General features: G+C 36.3%; 1 long non-coding RNA gene across 1 annotated transcript; it reads right to left on the reverse strand.

Annotated features, from left to right (window-relative positions):
- Positions 1-1407: 1407 nt before the first annotated feature.
- Positions 1408-21209, reverse strand: LOC129527916 (uncharacterized). The gene is made up of 2 exons (XR_008673007.2): positions 20803-21209; positions 1408-1688 (listed from the first exon to the last, which is right to left on the reverse strand). It is a non-coding gene; the product is annotated as an uncharacterized lncRNA (long non-coding RNA).
- Between the last annotated feature and the right edge of the window lie 573 nt (positions 21210-21782).

Here is a 21782-nt window from a genome sequence, read left to right on the forward strand (position 1 = left end):
TCTTCACTGATGATATGATTCTATACCTAGAAAACCCTAAATATTCCACCAGTACTCGTAGACCAAATGACTTCAGTGAAGTTTCAGGATACAAAATCAACTCACAACAATCAAAAGTTTTTAACTATCTTCTCATGCTTTTTATTTCCATCTTATCTTCCGTGAACACACCTACATATACACACGCTAACACACAAACATTCGCAAACATCTAGGCAATTTACAAGTAGCAAGAAAACCCAAACTAATGTATTGCTCTATGAACCATTTGCTTAGAATGTGCTGACCACTGTGTTGAAGTAATGGGAAAAGTCACAGGATGCAGTAAGCACACTGAACACATTCTGATTTAGAGCTTGGCTGTATCAATTATTTGCACAAAGCTTTTAGAATGCCAATATTTGCAACTAAGACAACTAATGCTGAGTGTTAGTCTGTTTGCTTTTTTAACAGATTATGGTGAAAGTTAGATCTCTTCTAATCTGTGTGAAATACATATTTTCTTCACGGGCTACTTTATATTGATAACCACAGAGCCTGAACTCCAGCATCTTTGGGGGAACCCACTCTGCTCTTCTTGAAATCAATAAGATAGTAAAATTGAATTTTAATATCTTCCATTTCTACCCTTACGATTCTGGCAATTACATTTTTTTTCTTCCTGGTCTAGGCAATCACTCTGCTTGCTCTATTTTTAGCAGCTTATCTCCTGGTGTTTCCTTTTCTGCTACAAGTTCCTTCTCTCACACATGGGTGATCTTCATCCTGTAGAGAGGAGGTCAACCCAGGAGCTAGGGAGTCTCTGGTTAGCTCTGCCCCCTATTAGCTGTGGTGACTTAGGCAGATCAGTTCCTCTGGGCCTCAAGTTCTTTACTCACCTAGAGAAAGGAATTAGACCAAATGTTTCCTACGGTACTTCCCAACTGTTAAATTTTGCTATCCCCCAAAGGCAGCTGCATACATTGGAATTCTTGGTGCAGAAATAGGCCTCAAGGAACAATACATCTAGACGGGTTTCAGAACTTCACTTTCCACCATTTTGCTATAGGGTGTGTTTCAGAAAAAAACTCTCAAACTGTGTTGTCCTCTGTTCTCACCACAACAACGATCAACACAGAAGACTTCTGTGTCCAAACGTGGAGGTTTCTCCCCACCAAAAAACATGCAGTCAATTGTGCAGCAGACACCAGCTGAGTGTCTTCCAAGTCAATCCCGACGTTATCTACCTGGATCCCACAGGTTGAGGGCTCCATACCCAAGACCAACCCCTCCCTCCCACCAGTCATCAGTCTGGGTCTCTAAAACTTTTGATGTCTTCATTTGGCTTTACATTGGGGTTCCCATGATCCCCTCTGTGGGTTCAGTTAATTTGCTGGAGCAGCTCACAGAACTCGGGGAAACACTTACTTATGTTTACCAGTTTATTACAAAGGATATTTTAAAGGATACAAATAAACAGCCAGATGAAGAAATGCATAGGGCGAGATCTGGAAGGGTCCTGAGTGCAGGAACTTGTGTCCCGGTACAGCTGGGGAGCGCCACCATTCTGGCATGTGGATGAGGTCTTGTTAGCTGCCTGTCCACTTTCACATGTTCAGACATCTGGAAGCTCTCTCAAGTCTGTCTTCTTGGGTTATTATGGGCTTTATGATGTCAGCATTCCTTCCCATACGATACAGAGTGGTACCCTGGAATGACGGTCATATGACACACAATCACAAAGGCAGGGAAAGATCAGAGTCCTGCCTTGGGTCAGGAAAAGGAAAAGCAGGAAAAGGATAGAGAAATTGTCTTCTGCGACCTAACACACCCAGAATTATAACAAAAGACCGTAACAAGAGCTATAGGAGTTATGAGCCAAGACCCTGAATGAAACCCTATGCATATCTCATAATACAACAGTGCCCTAGAAGATTCTTATAGCCAATTTAATGCATTTGATGTATGAAATATTTTGGAAATTTTTTTAAGATTCCATCTATGTATTTCACTTTAGCTCTTGGATTTTTTGGCCTTCCTAGTCAAACAGTGCGCACTTTTCTTGTTTTCTTCCTTTTTCCTCTCTTTTTTTCTCTCTCTTTCCATCTTTCCTCCTTCCCTCCTTGTTCCCTTCCTTCCCTCCCACTATTCTTTCTTTTTCCTTCCTTCCTTTCTCTTTTCCTTTCCTTCTTTCTCCTCCCTCCCTTTCTCCTCCTTCCCCTTCCCTTTCTTCCTTTCTCTCTCTCTCTCTTTTTCTTTCTTTCTTTCCTCTCTCTTTCTTTCTTCCTCTCTCTCTCCTTCCTGCCTGCCTTCCTTCCCTCCCTCCCTTCCTTCCTGCCTTCCTACCTTCTCGCTTTCCTTTCTTCTCTCTTTCTTTTCTTTTTTCTTTCTTTCTTTCTCTCTCTCTCCCTCCCTCCCTCCCTCTTTCTTTCTTTTTCTCTCTCTCTCTTTCTTTTCTTCCTGTCTTCCTTTCTTTCTCTTTTCTTTTGTTTTATTTCTCCCTCCCTTCCTCCCTCCTTTCCACTAGTGACAAAACAAGCTATTCCCTCTTCACTTGTTTCATAGAAAAATGCTCCTTGACTCACTGTCCCCTGCTTATGCTGATATACGCAGCCATACTCTCTAATAAACCTACATACCCTCGGATTATACATATAGGAGAACAATTGCTACCTCTATATTTATATAGATATAGTGCCTAGGGGTGTGTGTATGTGTGTGTGTGTGTGTGTATGCACATGTGCTTGTGAGGAAAGAATACAGCAGGCTTTTACTCCTTCACCTCATCCCAGTTTTCTGCTATACAGTTTAATGTTGGGTGTGCAAAAAGACAGTCATCACTTTGTTCTAGATATCAGTATTAGTTATCTATTGCTCTGTTACAAATTACCCCAAAATGTATTGGCTTAAAGAGGTGAATCAATAAATCCAGTCCATACTCAAGGGGAAGGCATTACACAAAGCTATGAATACCAAGAAGTAAGGATCACTGGGAGTCATTTTAGAGGCTACGTATCTCAGGTCTCTAGTATCTAACAATTTATGTTCCTCCCACATGCAAAATACATTCACCTCCTCCCAATGTCTTGAAAAGTGTGAACTCAGAGTCTAATATATCATCATCTAAACCAGGTTCTGGTGAAGAGGAGGCTCCTGGGGTGTAGTATCTTAAGTACTGCTCTTTGAATATAGTTACTCTTGGTCAGTCGACCTGAGAAACTAAAGAGACAAGTTATCTCACTTCCTTATGCCCAACAAACAATGGTAGTACACGTATAGAATCATTGCAATAGGTATTCCCATTCAAAAGGGGAGAAAATGGGAGGCACAAAGGAATTACTGGTCCATAGCAATTCTGGTCCATAGCAATTACTTGTCCATAGCAATTCTGAAACTCAGCCAGGCAAATGTTGGAAGTACTTTAATTCAATTTCACGGAGTGGGAGATTTTCTGTGGCTCTTGGCTCTGCCTTCTGGAATGTTTGTTCTGAGTCATTTCTTTTCCATGAAAGATAGCATATGTTTATAGCTGAGAAACTCTTTCAATCTGCTTCCTGCCAGTAGAATTCTAGGAACCTAAAGATTTGGTCTTTTCCCAGAAGAAGCCATTTCTTAATTTTAAAGCCATCACTTGCCATTGGGAAGGGGTGAGACTTTTCAAAATCATCAAGCGTTAGTTCCTTGTTATTTAAGAGTCCTCTTCTCAATTGAACTCTCTCACATTTTACCATAATCATCAAGGTGAAACAAACGGCAACCTCAACAATTTGCTTAGACATATTTGCTATATTACCAGTTGATTAACCATGTTGTCCTCTCTCTACATAACCATAGACTACAGTGTTGCTATACTCTCTGCCCCTTCATAGCAAACATTTTTCTTACTCCAGTTTCCAGTGAGATTTTCTTCATTTTTCTTTTCTTTCTTTTCTTTTCTTTTCTTTTTTTGAGATGGAGTCTTGTTCTGTCACCCTGACTACAGTTCAATGGAGCGATCTTGGCTCACTGTAACCTCTGCCTCCCATATTCAAGCGATTCTCCTGCCTCAGCTTCTCAAGTAGCTGGGATTACAGGTACCTGCCACCGCATCTGGCTAATTTTTGTATTTTCACTAGAGACGGGGTTTCACCATTTTGGCCAGGCTGCTTCATTTTTCTTTAAGCCTTCAACTGTAGTATCTCCAAAGATTAATAGTTTCTTCCAAGTACTTTCATTAACACTCTCCATAAAGTCCACTGCCTGCTTCCAAAGCCATTCCTACATTTTAGAGTTTTTGGTTTTTTTAAGCAGAAGAACAATTGTAGTATTAAGGATTGAATGGACCTAAAGAGAAATATTGCCATGGCTCTCCTTGATTAAAGTGCTCAGCAAGACTCTATAACTTTTCTGGAAGTCAATAGGGCTAAGAAAAAATTTCCAAGTATCTAGGAATGTTTAATCTTGTACTTTTTGAGGGAAGGGAAATAAACTTGCTAGCCTCTTATGTTTCCTTATGCAGACAGACTCAAGGATTCTGGAATAGCAGCTCATTGTTCTTTTTAGATTTTGAGATTTGGCAGGTTTTTCTGAGAATGCTTTGACTGTGGGTAGTGATTAATGTAGACCATGTCTATTTAAGGTTTTGGCCATGTCAGACATTTAGACTGAGGGTGGCATAACTACCTTAGGACTTTCCCAAGGCTCCAGAATAAAGGATAGAATAAAACCAGGAACTTTTCTATATTCGACAGACAATGGTATGCTTCTTACATTTACCCATTTGTCTTATGTTTTCTCCTTTTTTTGGTTTTACATATGTCACACATATTCGTGTACATGTATCTCCGTATATGTGTTAAGGGTGGCTCTGGTGGTCAGAAATTCACATTATTAATAGTTCAGAAATAAATAATTTTGCTTGAGAAGTTACCTAGGCTTTCATCTTGTCAATAGTAGCCTTCCTAACGTTCCTTCAAAAAAAATTTATGCCTAAGCTCTTCCTGCTTCAATATATACCAATGTATACATAACTATTTCTATCCAATAATGTAAATGTTGGTTTTCTAGGCATTTCTTTAAGAAGGCAGTGCTACTGGGGAGTGTAGCAAAAATCACAACTATTTGCCCAGTAATTCAGGCAATTTATCTTCAACTGGTTTTTTTGGTACTGCTCAGAATCTTCTCCTGAAATAAACCTCATTTGGTTTGAGCTCATTGTACAATGTCTTTCTCCCAACCACAATTTCAACCTTTTTTCTTTCAATAAATATTTATTGAACACATACTATGTGCTAGGTATAAACACTAACCAAGAGAGTTATGATCTCTGCTCTTAGAGAGTTTAGCATATAGTGAAAATATAAAAATGAAAATAAGTATAGAATGAAAATAAATAAGTATAATGTGACAAATATTTTGACAGATAAGGAATATGTGTGGTGGGCAAGAATAGTGAGGAATGTCCTGCTTACAGGTTAGTTAATCAGGAAAGATTTCAATGAGGAGAAAAAGATGAGGCAAAGAAATGCTGAGCCAACTGTGTGGCTGGAGTGCAAACAGATACAGGGTTGAGAAGGCTTGTTGCACTTTGCTAACTCCAAGCAATTTATTGTGTCTGGAATATTGAGTCTAACTTGGGGAGTGGCGAGAGTTCACACTAGAAATGACTGACAGAGTATGATCATGCAGTCATTATACACTATGTGAAGGAATTTGGATTTTATGTGAAGGTAAGATGAGGTGACTTAACCAAACATATATTTAGAAACAATCATTCTGATAACAGCAGTGCTAGACCCAGGTTTTGTGGGGCCTGATAATGTATAATTTGGGAGCTCTCTTTAAGAAAAAAAATAGAATGAATTTAAAAATACAAAATTAGGTTCGCAGTGAATATTTGTTTAGAATGAGAAAACATAACAAATTACAAATTTTAAACTGCTGAGACAAATCAGAAAATCCAGAAAATAAATAAATATGTTTTATGACTTTATTGCCAGCACACGTCTGTTGTCTATAAAAGATTTTCCCCTGCCATGTGCGGTGGCTCACGCCTGTAATCCCAGCACTTTGGTAGGTCGAGGCAGGCAGATGACAAGTTCAGGAGTTCGAGACCAGCCTGGCCAACATGGCGAAACCCTGTCTCTACTACAAATACAAAAATTAGCTGGGCGTGGTGGCGGGTGCCTGTAATCCCAGCTACTAGGGAAGCTGAGGCAGGAGAATCTCTTGCAACCAGAAGATGGAGGTTGCAGTGGGCCAAAATAACGCCACTGCACTCCAGCCTGGGCAACAAGAGTGAAACTCCGTGTCAAAAGAAAATATTTTTCCCCTATGTATGTAGATACCAGACCCTCTTATTCACTTCTTCATAGGGCAGTGATTTTGTTCTATCACTTCCCATTGACAGAATAGAAAGATAATGTAGTTTTTCCTCCATCATGATTAATAGCAATTTGATTATTATTAAAAGTTTATTATTTATCTATGTTTTTTAGAGACAGGGTCTTGCTCTGTCACCCAGGCTGGAGTGCAGTGGTATAATCATAGCTCACTGCAGCCTCAAATTCCCGGGCTCAAGCAATCTACATGCTTCAGCTTCCAAAATACCTGAGACTATAGACACATGTCACCATGCCTGGCTAATTTTTCTTATTATTTGTAGAGATGATATCTTGCTATGTTGCCCAGGCTAGCCTTGAGCTCTGGCCTTAAGCCATCCTCCTGTCTTGGCCTCCCAAAGTGCTGGGATTAGAGTTGTGTGCCAGGATGCCAATTACTAATAGTTCAGAATAATTTTTTCACCTTCACAATTTTTTGGTTGTGTTATACAGATTTTCCAGTTTGTCTGTCAAATTTGAGAAAACAACTAAAGGAGTATTTTACATATTATGAATCATAAGACTTTGATTTGGCATATCAAGGTATCTTACCTTGGCAAATTTGACAAAACAAGTGGCCATAGAAACATACTAAGAAGACTCTGCAAATCTCAGAAGGGGCTAGTGCAAGCAAGGGACCAGGAAACTCAAGTCTTAGTAGCTTTAGAGTACTTCTGCTGCTCAGGAAACAAAGAGAAAATGGACCGAGGAGATGTTGCTTGAAAACAGTAATCTCAGTGGGGCCATGGGCTAAGGCATGTTACTAGGAATGAAGAAGAAATACATATTTGATTTTTACATGTCTCCTTTAAGGAGGAATATAATTGATAGGATTTCGGTAATTGACTTTTCTTAGGGGTTATGCAAGGTGGAAAGGAAGCAAACAGGGAAGACCAGCAACTTTCTGGCTCGAGTCACTGGAGGAGCTGATGTCATTGAGGCTTGAAACATGACTAGGAGATAAGACCTGTGAGTATAATTAAACTTGAGGGTCTGTGTGGTAATTGAGTCAGCAATGTGGGTCTGGAGAGCAACCTGGGTGGTGATGGTGAAACTGATGGGATTGAGAAATTGATGGTGCCATCAATCGGCGGAATGTTGGAGCTGGAGTCAGGGATTTGCCCCTTTGCTGCAGCCAAAGAAGCCCTATAATTACTGAAAGCCAGGCTGATGGCCCTAGAAGTATCATAGAGGCTTGGCTTGCAGCAAGCCCTACCTCTCAAAATGTGCTGGCTAGAGTATCTCATTCACTGTTTCCACTGCCACCACCACACCCTCTTGTTAAACTTGATTTAATATGTCTCACGATAAAAAGCCCCGAGCACTTAGTTCATAGGCTTTTAGTGGGCTGTCTCAGTTTACAGTCAGGTAACAAATCAGGGCATTTTTTTTCCACTTCTGTAAGTTCTAGTTGATTCTTTTTATCATCTTTTCTGGCTATTATAACCAGTCTTTTTTTCCTTACTCATACTCTCTTATTCTGACTTATTCCAGAATAATTTTAAACATTCTTACTTATGTTTTGTGTCTGATAAAAACAACCTCTGAAGTCTTTTCTGTTCTACTGTTCTTTATTATATCGGCTTATTCTCACTCATGGTGTCTTTTTTGTTGTATGCTTTGTCGTTGTTTTCTAGTTTAGTTTAGTTTTCATTTTGACCTTGTATTCACTGGAAATTTCTCAGTACTACAGTAGGAATTCTTTGAGGTCTGCAGTGGGAACAAATTCCCTGAAAAAGATTATGTTTGATCCTGCCTGGAGGCACTGTGAATTCCTGGAATTACTTTAGACTAACATCTCAATTTATTAGTTACTTTGCTTGTTTTTAGATTTCCAATCCAAGTAAAAGCCAGCCCACAGTTGCAAATTATGAAGGGAGACTTTTTCTCTTTACCCAAAGACAAGGTAGTAGTAGGAAACCGTCTTTGCTGTCTTTCTTCATAATGTAGATTTCCGTATTTGTCTTCCGATACTCTATTTTGCAGAGGGTTTTCCAGATCCACAGGAAGTTTTGTATCCAACTCTTCACTTCATCAGTTATATAAAGGAAGTTTTGTTGGGTAGGTGTCATGTTCCTAGACTTAGACTTCTTTCTCTGGACAGTTGCTAAAAGTGAAGATTTGGGTAACAGAGTAATACAGATGCCCTTAGGGTAATCAGCAGCTTCAGAGCTCACTTTGCTGGATTCATGAATTGGCTCTGTAATTGGCCTCTAAGGATTTTCCTCATTTTCTCGCCAGCTCAGTCACACATGTAAAATGATCATTTTTAGATATTTCATTCCTGGTGGGTTATTCAGATTATTGCTGGACCTGGAAGTCAACCATGATTTTCTTATACGTTTCCCAGCCCTGCAAAGCATTTCTAATTGCTTTCTTTTCTCTTGTTGATAAGAGCATGGTGCGTCTTTTACCATACACTCCAATTATCTAGCTTATCTTTCATATCTATACGGAATCTACTTCCTTCACACCCATTTCTTGGAGACCTTTTTTTTTTGTCTCAACTTTTATTTTAGGTTCAGGGGATACATGTGCAGGTTTATTACGTGGGTAAATTGCATGTCATATGGGTTTGTTGTACAGATTATTTTGTCATCGATAAAAGAAAAACTTTAGCTGAATTAAATTTAATGGAGTTTAATTGAGCAATGAATGATTCACAAATCGGGCAGCCCCCAGAATCACAGCAGATTCACAGAGACTCCAGCGCAGCCACGTGGTGGAAGATTTATAGACCAAAAAAGGGAAATGACGTACAGAAATCGGCAGTGAGGTACAGAAACAGCTGGATTGGTTACAGGTTGGCGTTTGCCTTATTTGAACACAGTTTGAACACTTAGCAGTCTATGAGTGATTGAAATATGGCCTTTGGGACCAGGCCAAGGCTCAGTTACTGTTACAGGCACATACTCCTAAGTTAGGTTTTCAATGTTGTCTGACTATTAAGGTAGGTTACAGTTCATCCATCCACAAGGACTCAAATATAGAAGTACAGAGTCCTTCTCAGGCCATATTTAGTTTGCTTTAACATCATCCAGGTAATAAGCACAGTACCTAATAGGTAGTTTTTCCATTCTTACCATTCTCCCACCCTACACCTTTACACCCTTAAGTAGGCCCCTTGTTCCCTTCTTTGTATCTATGTGTAGTCAATGTCTAGCTCCCACTTGTGAGAACATGCCATATTTGGTTTTCTGTTCCTTTGCTAATTGGTTAAAATAATGGCCTCCTGTTGCATCCATTTTGCCGCAAAAGACATGATTTCAATATTTTTTATGGCTGTGTGGTATTCCATGGTGTATATGTGTATACCACATTTTCTTTATCCAGTCCACCATAGACGGCCACTGTGGTTGATTCCATGTCTTTGCTATTGTCAATAGGACTGCAACGAACATATGCATGCATGTGACTTTATGATAGAACAATTTATATTCCTTTGGGTATACACCCAGTAAGGAGATTGCTGGGCTGAAAGGTAATTTCGTTTTAACTTATTTGTGAAATCTCCAAACTGCTTTCCACAGGGGCTGAACTAATTTACATTCCCACTAGCAGTGTATAAGCATTCTCTTTTCTCTGTAATTTCTTATTTTTTGACTTTTTAATAGTAGTCATTCTGAATGGTGTGAGATGGTATCTCCTTGTGGTTTTGATTTGCATTTCTCTAATTATTAGTGGTGTTGAGCATTTTCTTATATGCTTTTTGGCTGTGTGCATGTCTTCTTTTGAGACTTCATTTCTTGGAGACCTTGAACATTCTACCCCACTATGAACCAGTGACTTTTCAACCACCATCCTGAGATCTCTTTTCTCTTGCTAGGGTGAACCTACTATTTCCTGAATCCAATGGCTTCCAATATTTTGAATGTTTCTGCATTTTCCTTATCATTTCATTAAACAAATTCTCAGTTATTGGACACTTTTAAGTCCATTCACATCTAAAAATGCCTTTATTTTGCTCTCAAACTTGATGGATTTTTTTGTATGAAATATAGGTTTAAAATAAATGACCTGAGCTTCCAGTTTTACTTCCAGCATCTGAAGAGCTCAGAAGTCATCACTCTTGTCCTCACAACAAGAAAAAAGCTGAACACATTAATAATCAATAACTTTTCTTGGACCATATTGAGAATTGAAGTCCCAGGGCAAACCACCTTATAAAATCTGGAGAGACTAGCAAATTCAGAGTCACAGCCAAGATATTTCTACCTAGAGCAACAGTCACTAAAGCCTTAAAGTTAAATCTTTATCACTAAAGATATTCACATGAAAGTGAATATCTCCTAGGGCTGCACACTCATGGGTTTTACTTCCAGGAACCCCACCAGGTTCTTGCAGTGAAGAACAAGGAAAGATCTCCTGGTTTTATATATATATATATATATATATATATATATATATATATATATATAATAGTGGGGGGAGGAAAAAAGAAATCTTTTGGAAATGCCCAGAGTATTCTCTACAACAAAGGACTACTCTCTAAGGGGCATGACTTTTCCAGGGCCTATGAGAGCCAAGGAGAAGGTCACTTACCCACCTCTGGTCCTCTCTGTACTTCCTGTCTCACATAAGCAGAAAGAAGGAATGCTAGGAAACATTTGTGAAAGTCACAACCCAGGAGCACAGTTCCACTGAAATATTTAATCATAAGATTTTAGAGTGCTTTCACTATCCTACACCTTACTACCATACCAACAGCGCCCCAGTATAAAAACTGTATATTAGAGTTGTAAGAGGAGCAATGTGCAGACTCTGTTTAAGAAGGAGTTCCTAGGGAATCCCAAAGACAATAGGGAAGACAAAAACAGGGACACTAGAAGAATTTGAAGCTTCTGTCACATACATCTGCAGGAAACATTAAACAGCCCAGCACCTGGCCAGATTAACATAAAACCTCACATTAAAGTGCTTTTACCTCAGTTCATACAACCAATGCATAATGCCCAGCTTTCATTAAAAAAATCACAAGGCAAAAAAGTAACACAGAGCAAAGACAGAAGGCAAGCATCAGGAGCAGATTCTTATATGACACATATTTTGGAATTATGAGACTGGGAATTTAAAATAAATAGGGTAGGGGCTCAAATAAAAAAAATGATGAGCTGCAAGAATGATTAATAAAATAAGCAAAGAGATAAAAACCCTAAGCATCAAAATAAAATGTTAGAAACCAAAACACAGTAACAGGCATGGAGAATATCTTTAATGGTTTCATGAGTAGACTGAATGTGGCTGAGGAAAGAATCAGTGAGCTTGAGGATATGTCAATATCAGCTTTCTAAACTGAAATGCAAAGAGAGAAGAATTTTTTAAATACAGAAAAAATATCTGAGAAATATGGGACAATTTCAAAGGTATAAAATATACACAATTGCAACACTAAAAGAAAGAGATAACAGAGTAGAAAAATATTTGAAATAATAGTGGCTGAAAATTTTCCAAAAGTAATGACAAATACAAAACCACAGATCCCAGAAGTTCAGAGAATGCCAAGATAAATACCACAAACTATGCCTACTAGGTACATTATATTCAAACCAAAAAAAAGTAAAGACAGAAAATCTTGAAAAAAGCAGAGCTGCGATTTGGAAATTTACCAACAGAGGATAAGTTATACAAGCTAGAAGAGAATGGAGTGAAATATGTAAAATGTTGGGAAAAGAACAAAACCCACCAACCTAGAATTCCATACACAGAGATTTTTTTTTTTAATTTCTAATTTTTAAAATTAGAAAATAAGTGCTCCTTTTTCTCCACAACCTTGCCGGCACCTGTTATTTTTTGACTTTTTAATAATAGCCATTTTGACTGGTGTGAGATGGTATCTCATTGAGTCTTTGATTTGCATTTCTCTAATGATTAGTGATGTTGAGCTTTTTAAAATATGTTTGTTTGCTGCATGTATGCATGTCTTCTTTTGAAAAGTGTCTGTTTACATCCCTGGCCCACATTTTAAGAGGGTTGTTTGTTTTCTTCTTGTAAGTTTGTTTAAATTCCTTTTAGATGCTGTATATTAGACCTTTGTCAGATGCATAGTTTGCAAATTTTTTTTTTCCATTCTGTATGTTGTTTTCTTTGTTGATAGTTTCTTTTGCTGTGGAGAAGCTCTTTCAGTTAATTAGATTCCATTTGTCAATTCTGGTTTTTGTTGCAATTGCTTTTGACTTCTTCATCATAAAAATCTTTGCTGGTGCCTATGTTCTGAATGGTATTCCCTAGGTTGTCTTGCAGAGTTTTATAGTTTTGGGTTTTACATGTAAGTCTTCTATCCATCTTGAGTTAATGTTTATATATGGTGTAAGGAAGGGGTCCACTTTTAATCTTCTGCCTATTGCTAGCCAGTTATCCCAGCACCATTTATTGAATAGGGAATCCCTTCCTTATTGCTTGTTTTTGTCAGATTTGTTGAAGATCAGATAGTTATAGGCATGTTGCCTTATTTCTGGATTCTCTCTTCTGTTCCATTGGTCTATGTGTCTGTTTTTGTGCCAGTACCATGCTGTTTTGGTTACTGTAGCCCTGTAGTATAGTTTAAACTCAAGTAGTGTGATGCCTCCAGCTTCATTCTTTTTGCTTAGGATTGCCTTGGCTATTTGGGCTCTTTTTTGGTTCCACATGAATTTTAAAATTTTTTTTTCTAGTTCTGTGAAGAATCTCAATGGTACTTTAACAGGAATAGCATTGAATCTATAAACTGCTTTGGGCAGTATGGCCATTTTAATGATATTGATTTTTTTCTATCCATGAGCGTGGGATGTTTTTCCATTTGTTTGTGTCATCTCTGATTTCTTTGAGCAGAGTTTTGTAGTTCTCCTTGTAGAGAACTTTCATCTCCCTACTTTGCTGTATTCCTTGGTATTTTATTCTTTTGTGGTAACTGTGAATGTGATTACATTCCTGATTTGGCTCTCGGCTTGAGAACTTGTTGGTGTATAGAAATGCTAGTAATTTTTTGCACACTGATTTTGTATCTAAAGACTTTGCTGAAGTTGTTTGTCAGCTTAAGAAGCTTTGGGGCTGAGATTATGGGGTTTTCTACATATAGGATCATGTCATCTTCAAGCAGGGGTAGTTTGATGTCCTCTTGTCCTATTTGGATGCTTTTTTTTTTTCATCTTTCAGTTGTCCTGTCTGAAACAACTAATATTTTGAATACGAGTGGTGAGAGAGGGCATCCTTGTCTTGTGCTGCTTTTTAAGGTGAATGTTTCCAGCTTTTGCCCATTCAGTATGATGTTGACTGTGGATTTGTCATATATGGCTCTCATTATTTTGAGCTATGTTCCTTCAATACCTAGTTTATTGAGAGCTTTTAACATGAAGAATGTTGAATTTTATTGAAAGTCTTTTCTGCATCTATTGAGATAATCATGTGGTTTTTATCTTTAGTTCTGTTTATGTGATGAATCACATGTATTGATTTGCATATGTTGAACCAACCTTGCATCCCAGGGATAAAGGCTTCTTGATCATGTTGGATAAGCTTTTTGATATGCTGCTGGATTCAGTTTGCCAGTATTTTGTTGAGGATTTTTGCATCAATGTTCATCCAAGATATTGGCCTGAAGTTTTCTTTTCTTTTTTTTTGTATCTCTGCCAGGAGAAAAATGAGTGCTTATATACTGTTGTTGGGAAGGTAGATTAGTTCAACCATTGTGGAAGACAGTGTGGCAGTTTCTCAAAGGCCTAAAGACAAAAATAATATTTGGCCTAGCAATCTGATTACTAGTTATATACCCAAAGGAATGTAAATCATTCTATTAATAAAGACACATGCATGCACCACTATTTGCAATAGCAAAGACATGGAATCAACCTAAATGCCCGTCAATGATAGACTAGATAAAGAAAATATGGTACATATACACCATGGAATACTTTGCATCCATAAAAAAGAATAAGATCATGTCCTTTGCAGGGACATTATCCTTAGCAAACTAATGCAGGAACAGAAAACCAAATACTGCATGTTCTCACTTATAAGTGAGAGCTAAATGATGAGAACTCACGGACACATAGAAGGGAACAACACACACTGAGGCCTATTGGAGGGTGGAGGGTGGGAGGAGTGAGAGGATCAGTAAAAATAACAATAATGGATACAAAGCTTAATAGCTGGGTGCTGAAATAATTTGTATAATAAACTCTCATGACAGGAGTTTACTTATATAACAAACCTGCACATGTACCCCTGAATGTAAAATACAAGTTAAAGAAAATTAGGAAGAAATAAATACTTTCTTAGGCAAATAAAAACTGAGAATTTATCATTAGTGGAACTGCCCTGCAGAAAATCATTCAGGAAGGAGAAAAACATAGTAAGTTAGCAACTTGGATCTACATAAAGAAGGAAACAGCATCAGAGAATGCATAAATGAAGGTAAAAACTTACCTCTTAAGTTCCAAATTGACCTAAAATAACTTTATCTAAAGCAATGATAGTGACAATATATTGGGCAATTATAGCATATGAATAAATAAAATAAATGGCAGTATCTCGCCTGGGACAGGAAAGAAGAATTAAGAAAAGTCTGTTAAGGTAAATGCACTACATATAAAGTGGTAGAATATTATTTAAAGGTGAAATTGTGTTAGTTGTAAATGTATTGCAAACTGTATGGCAAGAACCTACATTTTTGTTAAAAGAAATTGAACTGATAGACTAAAGGAAGAGCTAAAATGGAATTATGCAAAATGTTTAATTAAAACCAGGGAAGACAGTAAGAGGAGAAAAAGAAGAAAAGAAACAACAAATACAATAAATAAAAAACTGTTACAAGCATGATGGATATTCACCCGAGTATTTCAATAATCACTTTAAATGTGAATGATGTGAATAAGCCAATTGAAAGACAGAGGTCTGCAGAGTAAATTTAAAAAAAAAGCTTAACTGTATGTTTACTCCAAGAAACTGACATTAAATATAAAGATAGACCAAAAGTAAAAAGAAGGAGTGACATATACTGTGGTAACACTAATCAAAAGAAGGGTGGAATTGCTGTACTAATTTCAGCAAATTTCAGGAAAAAATTATCAGGGATAAAGGGGATAATTACATAATAATAAAAGGGTAAAAGTTCTCAAAAGATATAACAATCCTTAACCTAACAGCAGAGCATCAAAATATGTGAAGCAAAGATTGACAGAACTGTAAGGAAAAAAATACATTACACCACTATTATTGTTGGAGACATCAGTACCCCTTTTTCCATAGTGATAGATGAAAGAGGCAGAAAATCAATGAGGATAAGGTTGAACTGAACAGCTGTGTCAATAAACTTGACCTAATTGGCATTTATAGAGAGCTCTATGCAACAGCAGAAGAATACAAATTCTCAAGCTTACATGGAATATTCACAAAATTCTGTGCCACAAAACACAGCTTAACGAATTTAAAGTAATAGAAATCATACAGAGTATTTTTTCAGACCACTATGGACTTAACATAGAAATCAGTAACAGAAAAATAGTGGAAATATCTTAAATATTTGAACATTAATTTTTATCTGAGTTCATTTTCTGCTGCTATAACAGAATACCACAGACTGGATAATTTATAAATAAAAGAAGTTTATTTGGCGTGTGGTTCTGGAACCAGGGAAGTCCAAGAGCAATGTACCAGGATCCAGTGTGAATCAACCCACTGGAGAAAGGTGGAAGGCAGAAGGGCAAGAGAACTCATGTAAGAGAGTTCACTTTTGTAACAAAACTAGAGCAGAAGTCAATGAATTTAAAAGCACATAATAATAATAATAATAATAATAATAATAATAATAATAATGAAAATCAACAAAACCAAAAGCTAGTTATTTGGAAAGACCAATAAAAATGGGAAAACTCTTGCCAGGATAGCTAAGGAGAAAAAAGAGAAAAAACACAAATTACCAACAGCAGACATGAAAGAAAGATCATTGCCACTGATCACATAAACATCAAAAACAATAATAAAGAAACAGTATGTAAAACTGCATGCCCACAAATTTGATAATTTAGATAAAATGGACAAACTCTTTGAAAGACATAAATTATCAAAACTCAAACAAAGAGAGGCAGATAATTTCAACAGGACTATATCTATTTTAAAATTAAGTCAATAATCAATAACTTTATGAAAAGAGAGCACCAGGCTCAGATGGTTTTAGTGGTGAATTCTAGCAAACACTAAGGAAGAAATAATATGAATTTTCTACAATCTCTTCCAGCAAACAGAAAATTTAACACTTCCTAACTTATCCTATGAGGCCAACATATTACCATAACACTAAAACCAGATAAACTCATTATAAGAAAGAAAAACCATAGACCAATATTTCTCATGAACATGTGGTAGATAGAATTATACACCCCTCTCAACCCTCACCCCCAATGGTATCCACATTCTAATCCCTGGAATCTGTTACCTTACATGACAAAAGGTACTTTGCAGATATTGTTAAGGCCTTTGAAATGGAATGACTATCCTGGATTAACTGGGTAGGACTAATGTAATCATAAGGATCTCTAAAAGAAGAAACGATAGGGTCAGAGTCAGAGAGGAGACGTGATGACAGAAGCAGGTGTTGGAGTAACATTCTCTGAAGATGGAGGGCAGGGCCAGTAGCCAAGGAATACAGTAGGCCTCTAGAAGCCGGAAAAGGCTTGTAAGTAGATTATCTCTTGAAAATTCCAGAAGGAATGAAGCTCTGCCAGCGTCTCAGTGTTAGCCTGTAACACTCACTTCACACTTCTGACTTCCAGAACTGTAAGGTAATAAATTTTTGCTCTTATGCCATTAAGTGTGTGATAACTTTTTATAGTAGAAAAAGAAACGAATACAACATAGATGCAACAATGTTTAACAAGATATTAGCAAACCAGATCAGAAAAAATGTAGAATAGGAATTGTACACCATGACCAACTGGACTTTATTCTAGGGCTGGCTCAACATTTACAATGAATTAATGGAATTCACAACATCACCAGGATAAAGAAGAAAATCATCTGGTCATGTCAACTGATACAAAAAAAGCATTTAACAAAATCCAATACCCATTCATAATAAAATTCTCAGCAAACAAGGAATAGAGGGGACTTCCTCTACTCTGTAAGGAATACTTACAAAAATCCAACAGCTAACTTCATACTTCCTGGTGAGAAACAGATGCTTCCTTACTAAGATCAGGAACAAAGTAAAGATATTCCTTCACAGCACTCCTATTCAACATATTACTAGTAGTCTTAGTGCAATAAGACAAGAAAAGGAAATAAAAACAAAAGATTAGAAAGGAATAAATAAAACTGCATTTGTTCACAGATAATATTATTTTCTATGCATGAACTCTCTTCAAATTGACAAAAACAATCCCCCAAACCCTTCTGAAATTAATAAACAAATGTAGCAAAGTCATAGGATTCAAAGTTAATATATGAAAGTCAATTATTATTGGAATTTGAAATAAAAATACCATTTACAATAACACCAAAAACTGACATACTTAGGCACACATTAAACAAAATAGCTACAGGAAATGTATGTGGAAAACCACAACACTATGTGAAAAAAATCAAAGATGATCTGTTTATGGTTTGTGAATCTCAATATTGTTAAGACATCAATTTTTCCCAGCTTGATTTCCAGTTTTAATGGAATCCCAATCAAAATCTGAGCAAGTTATTTTGTAGACACTGACAAACTGATTCTGAGTTTACACAGAAAGGCAAAAGACCTAGAATTGTCAGCACAATGCTGAAAACTGCAGAACAAAGTTGAGGGACTCACATTACCTGATTTTAAGAGTTGCTATAAAACTATAATAATTGAGAAAGCATCACATTGATGAAAGAATAATTATATAGATCAGTGGAACACAATAGACAGCCTAGAAATAGACCCAACAAAGTATAATCAACTGACCTTCGACAAAGGAACAAAGATAATTCAATGGAGGAAGAATAGGCTTTCCAACAAATGGTGCAAAATATCAGAGAGGCAAGAGAAAGAAAATGGATCTAAACACAGACCTTAGTACTTTCATGAAATTTAACTCAAAATAGATCATAAGCCTAAATGTAAAATGCAAACAATAAATCTTCTAGCAGAAAACACAGGATATATATATATGTATATATACACATACGCATATATATGTATATATACACATACGCATATATATGTATATATACACATACGCATATATATGTATATATACACATACGTATATATGTATATATACACATACGCATATATATGTATATATACACATACGTATACATATGTATATATACACATACGTATACATATGTATATGTACATACGTATATATATGTATATATACACATACGTATATATATGTATATATACACATACGTATATATATGTATATATACACATACGTATATATATGTGTATATACACATACGTATATATATGTGTATATACACATACGTATATATATGTGTATATATACATACGTATATATGTATATATACACGTATATATATGTGTATATTTATACGTATATATGTATATATACACACGTATATATATGTATATATATATATACGTATATATATACATATATATACGTGTGTATATATATATATCTCTCTCTCCTTGGATTTGATGAGTTTTGATGAGTTTGATGAGTTTTTAGATACAATAAGATAAGTACAATTCAAGAAAGAAAAAAGGGTAAATTGTAGTTTATTATAATTAAAAAATTTTATTCTGCAAAAAACAATGTTAAGAGAATAAAACATAAGCCACAGATGGGAGAAAATGTTTACACAACACATATCAGATAAAGTACTTGTATCCAATATACAAAGAACCCATAAAACTCAACAATAAGAAAACAAAAAATCTAATGACTAAACATGCAAAAGATCTGAACAGATACCTCACCAAAGAAGATGTTGACATATAAGTTTACAAAAAAATGATCGATATTATTTGTCATTAGGAGACCCCAAACTAAAACAATAATGAGATACTACTACTTACTAATTAAAATAGCTATACTTTTAAAAAATGACAATACGAAATTCTGGAAAACATGTATACCAACATTGCTGGGGTAGATACTGATACAGCCACTTTGAAAGACAGATTGGTAGTTTTTTTTACAGTTATATAGTTTTGCCACACAACTCAGCAATGTACATAGACATTTATAGCAGCTTTATTCATCATCACCACAAAATGGAGGCAACCAAGATGTCCTTCAATAGGTAAATCACTAAACAAACGTTTGTACATTCATACAACAGAATATTATTTGGAATTTTCAACATTAAAAAGAAATGATCTAGCCACGAAAACACATTGAGGAATCTTAAATACATATTGCTAAGTGAAAAAAGACAATCTGAAAAGGCTACCTATTGCATAATTCCAACTCTATGACATACTGGAAAATACAAAACTAGTGAAAAGACCAGCGGTTGCCACATGTTTCGAGAAAGGTGGGAAGGACTGAACAGGTAAAACCTAGGTAATTTTTTAGGGTGATTAAACCCTTTAGTTTGGTAATACAATGGTGGATACAGACATCATGCATTTGACAAAACCATAGAATGTCATAGTAGAGTAAACTTTGATGTGTGCAAATTAGACAAAACCAATCCAACCTCAGTGATGTTTATGACAGGAAAAGTTCAACCTAAGTAACTTTGAAAATGGGTGGATTCTGTAATTCTAAAGGTAAAAGGATCTGCACAAAAGGACTATACTTTAGTTGATAAAGTTGCTTCCCATGGGTGTAGAGTTAACAATTCTGATTCTGTATATGTATACTGGAATTGAGCAATCAAGTTCAATCAACTGGATGGCAGATAGTGGGAAACAGGTTTCTTACTGTGGGAATGGTAGTTCGTAGGTAAGCGAGGAGGGAGCTAGAATAATCCATATGGTAGTGAATTATAGCTGAATTCATATTTAGCTTAATATAGACCCAGATTGTTACCTATAGAAATATTTATAGATGCGTGCATAAATATGTAATAGTATACACACATATATTTCCTTGCTCTGTCAGCTTAGAGAGCCTGGAAGCAGTAGTACCCCAGTAGTAAGGAACACACCTTCCTCAGATCTTATTTTCAAATACCATCTTCAATAAAAGAGGCAAGGCTCTTTAGATAAATGGCTGATTTTAGGATCAGGTCAGGAAATATACAAGATGAGCCTGGAGTAACTTGTCATGATAGAAAGTAAGGAGGTGCTCAAAAACCAAAAAAATAGAAACAAAAACACAACAAACACACATTGATGGGGTTATGTCAAAGGTACACAGAAGCCAACCGAAAGAGCTCCTATGGCCAAAGCTGGAATAATTTGGGCGAAGTAAAAATGTAATATTGGATTATAACTCGAATTATAAAATAAATATCAGTGAGTCCAAACTCATATAAAGAAATGATTGATTAATGGGGGAAAGAGGCAAATCTCTCGGCAGACATAGTCTAAATAACTTACATGGATGTTCTACTTTCGTGGATGTGGATCGTGAGGCCCCATTCCTTAAATGTGGGCTGTGCGTAGTACAGTATGAAAAGGGGGAAAAAGAGTAACGTTACCACAGGAAAGCCTGACAAACCTTACCCTAGCCGGGTAATAAAGGTCAACATCCATAGTGATGTCTTGTTGATAGTATTTACCCTTGGTAGGAAGTGAGGAGAATGACGTTTTACTTCTGCGATCTTCTTCCCCTAACCCCATAACCTCAGTCTATACATGAGAAAAAAATTAGACACCTTATAAGAGAAGGACGTCCTACAAAATCTGACCAGTATTCCTCAAAACTGTCAAGGTCATTAAACACAAGGAAGTTTGAGAAACGGTCACAGTCAAAGGGGGTCTAAGAAGACATGGCAAGTAGCACACTGGATGGGATCCTGGAACAGAAAAAGGACATTGGGTGGAAGCTAAGGACATCTGAATAAGTATGACTAGTATTGGTTCATTCAGTGTAATAAGTGTACCATTGTAACAAATGTAACAAAAAGATTGTAAAATATTAATACCAGAGGAGGCTGGGAGATAAGAATTTTTCCCCCTTTCTCTTCTGGAAGTTTTCAGACATTATTTATTTTGTTAAATCCATGCTGTTCTTAAGTTTCCTGACAATGTTTCAGATGTGATCTTCTGTCATTCATCTTAATCTTCACACTATACTCTTTTTATGCTGAATAATTTTGTATTTTTTTCCAGAGTTTCTTTTATTACACATTTGATCATTTTCTTTTCATTTTCTTTTCTTTTCTTTCTTTTTCCTGCCTTCCTCCCTTTCTCTCTTTTTTCTTTTTCTTTCTCTTTTCCTTCCTTCCTTTCTTTGTTTCTTTTTCTTTCTTTCTCTTTCTTTCTTTTTCTTTCTTTCTCTTTCTTTCTCTTTCTTCTTTCTTTCTCTTTCTTTCTTTCTTTCTCTTTTCTCTCTCTCTCTCCTTTTTCTTTTTTTT

Source organism: Gorilla gorilla, chromosome 19, assembly GCF_029281585.2.
Source record: "Gorilla gorilla gorilla isolate KB3781 chromosome 19, NHGRI_mGorGor1-v2.1_pri, whole genome shotgun sequence".
NCBI classification, from domain to species: domain Eukaryota; kingdom Metazoa; phylum Chordata; class Mammalia; order Primates; family Hominidae; genus Gorilla; species Gorilla gorilla.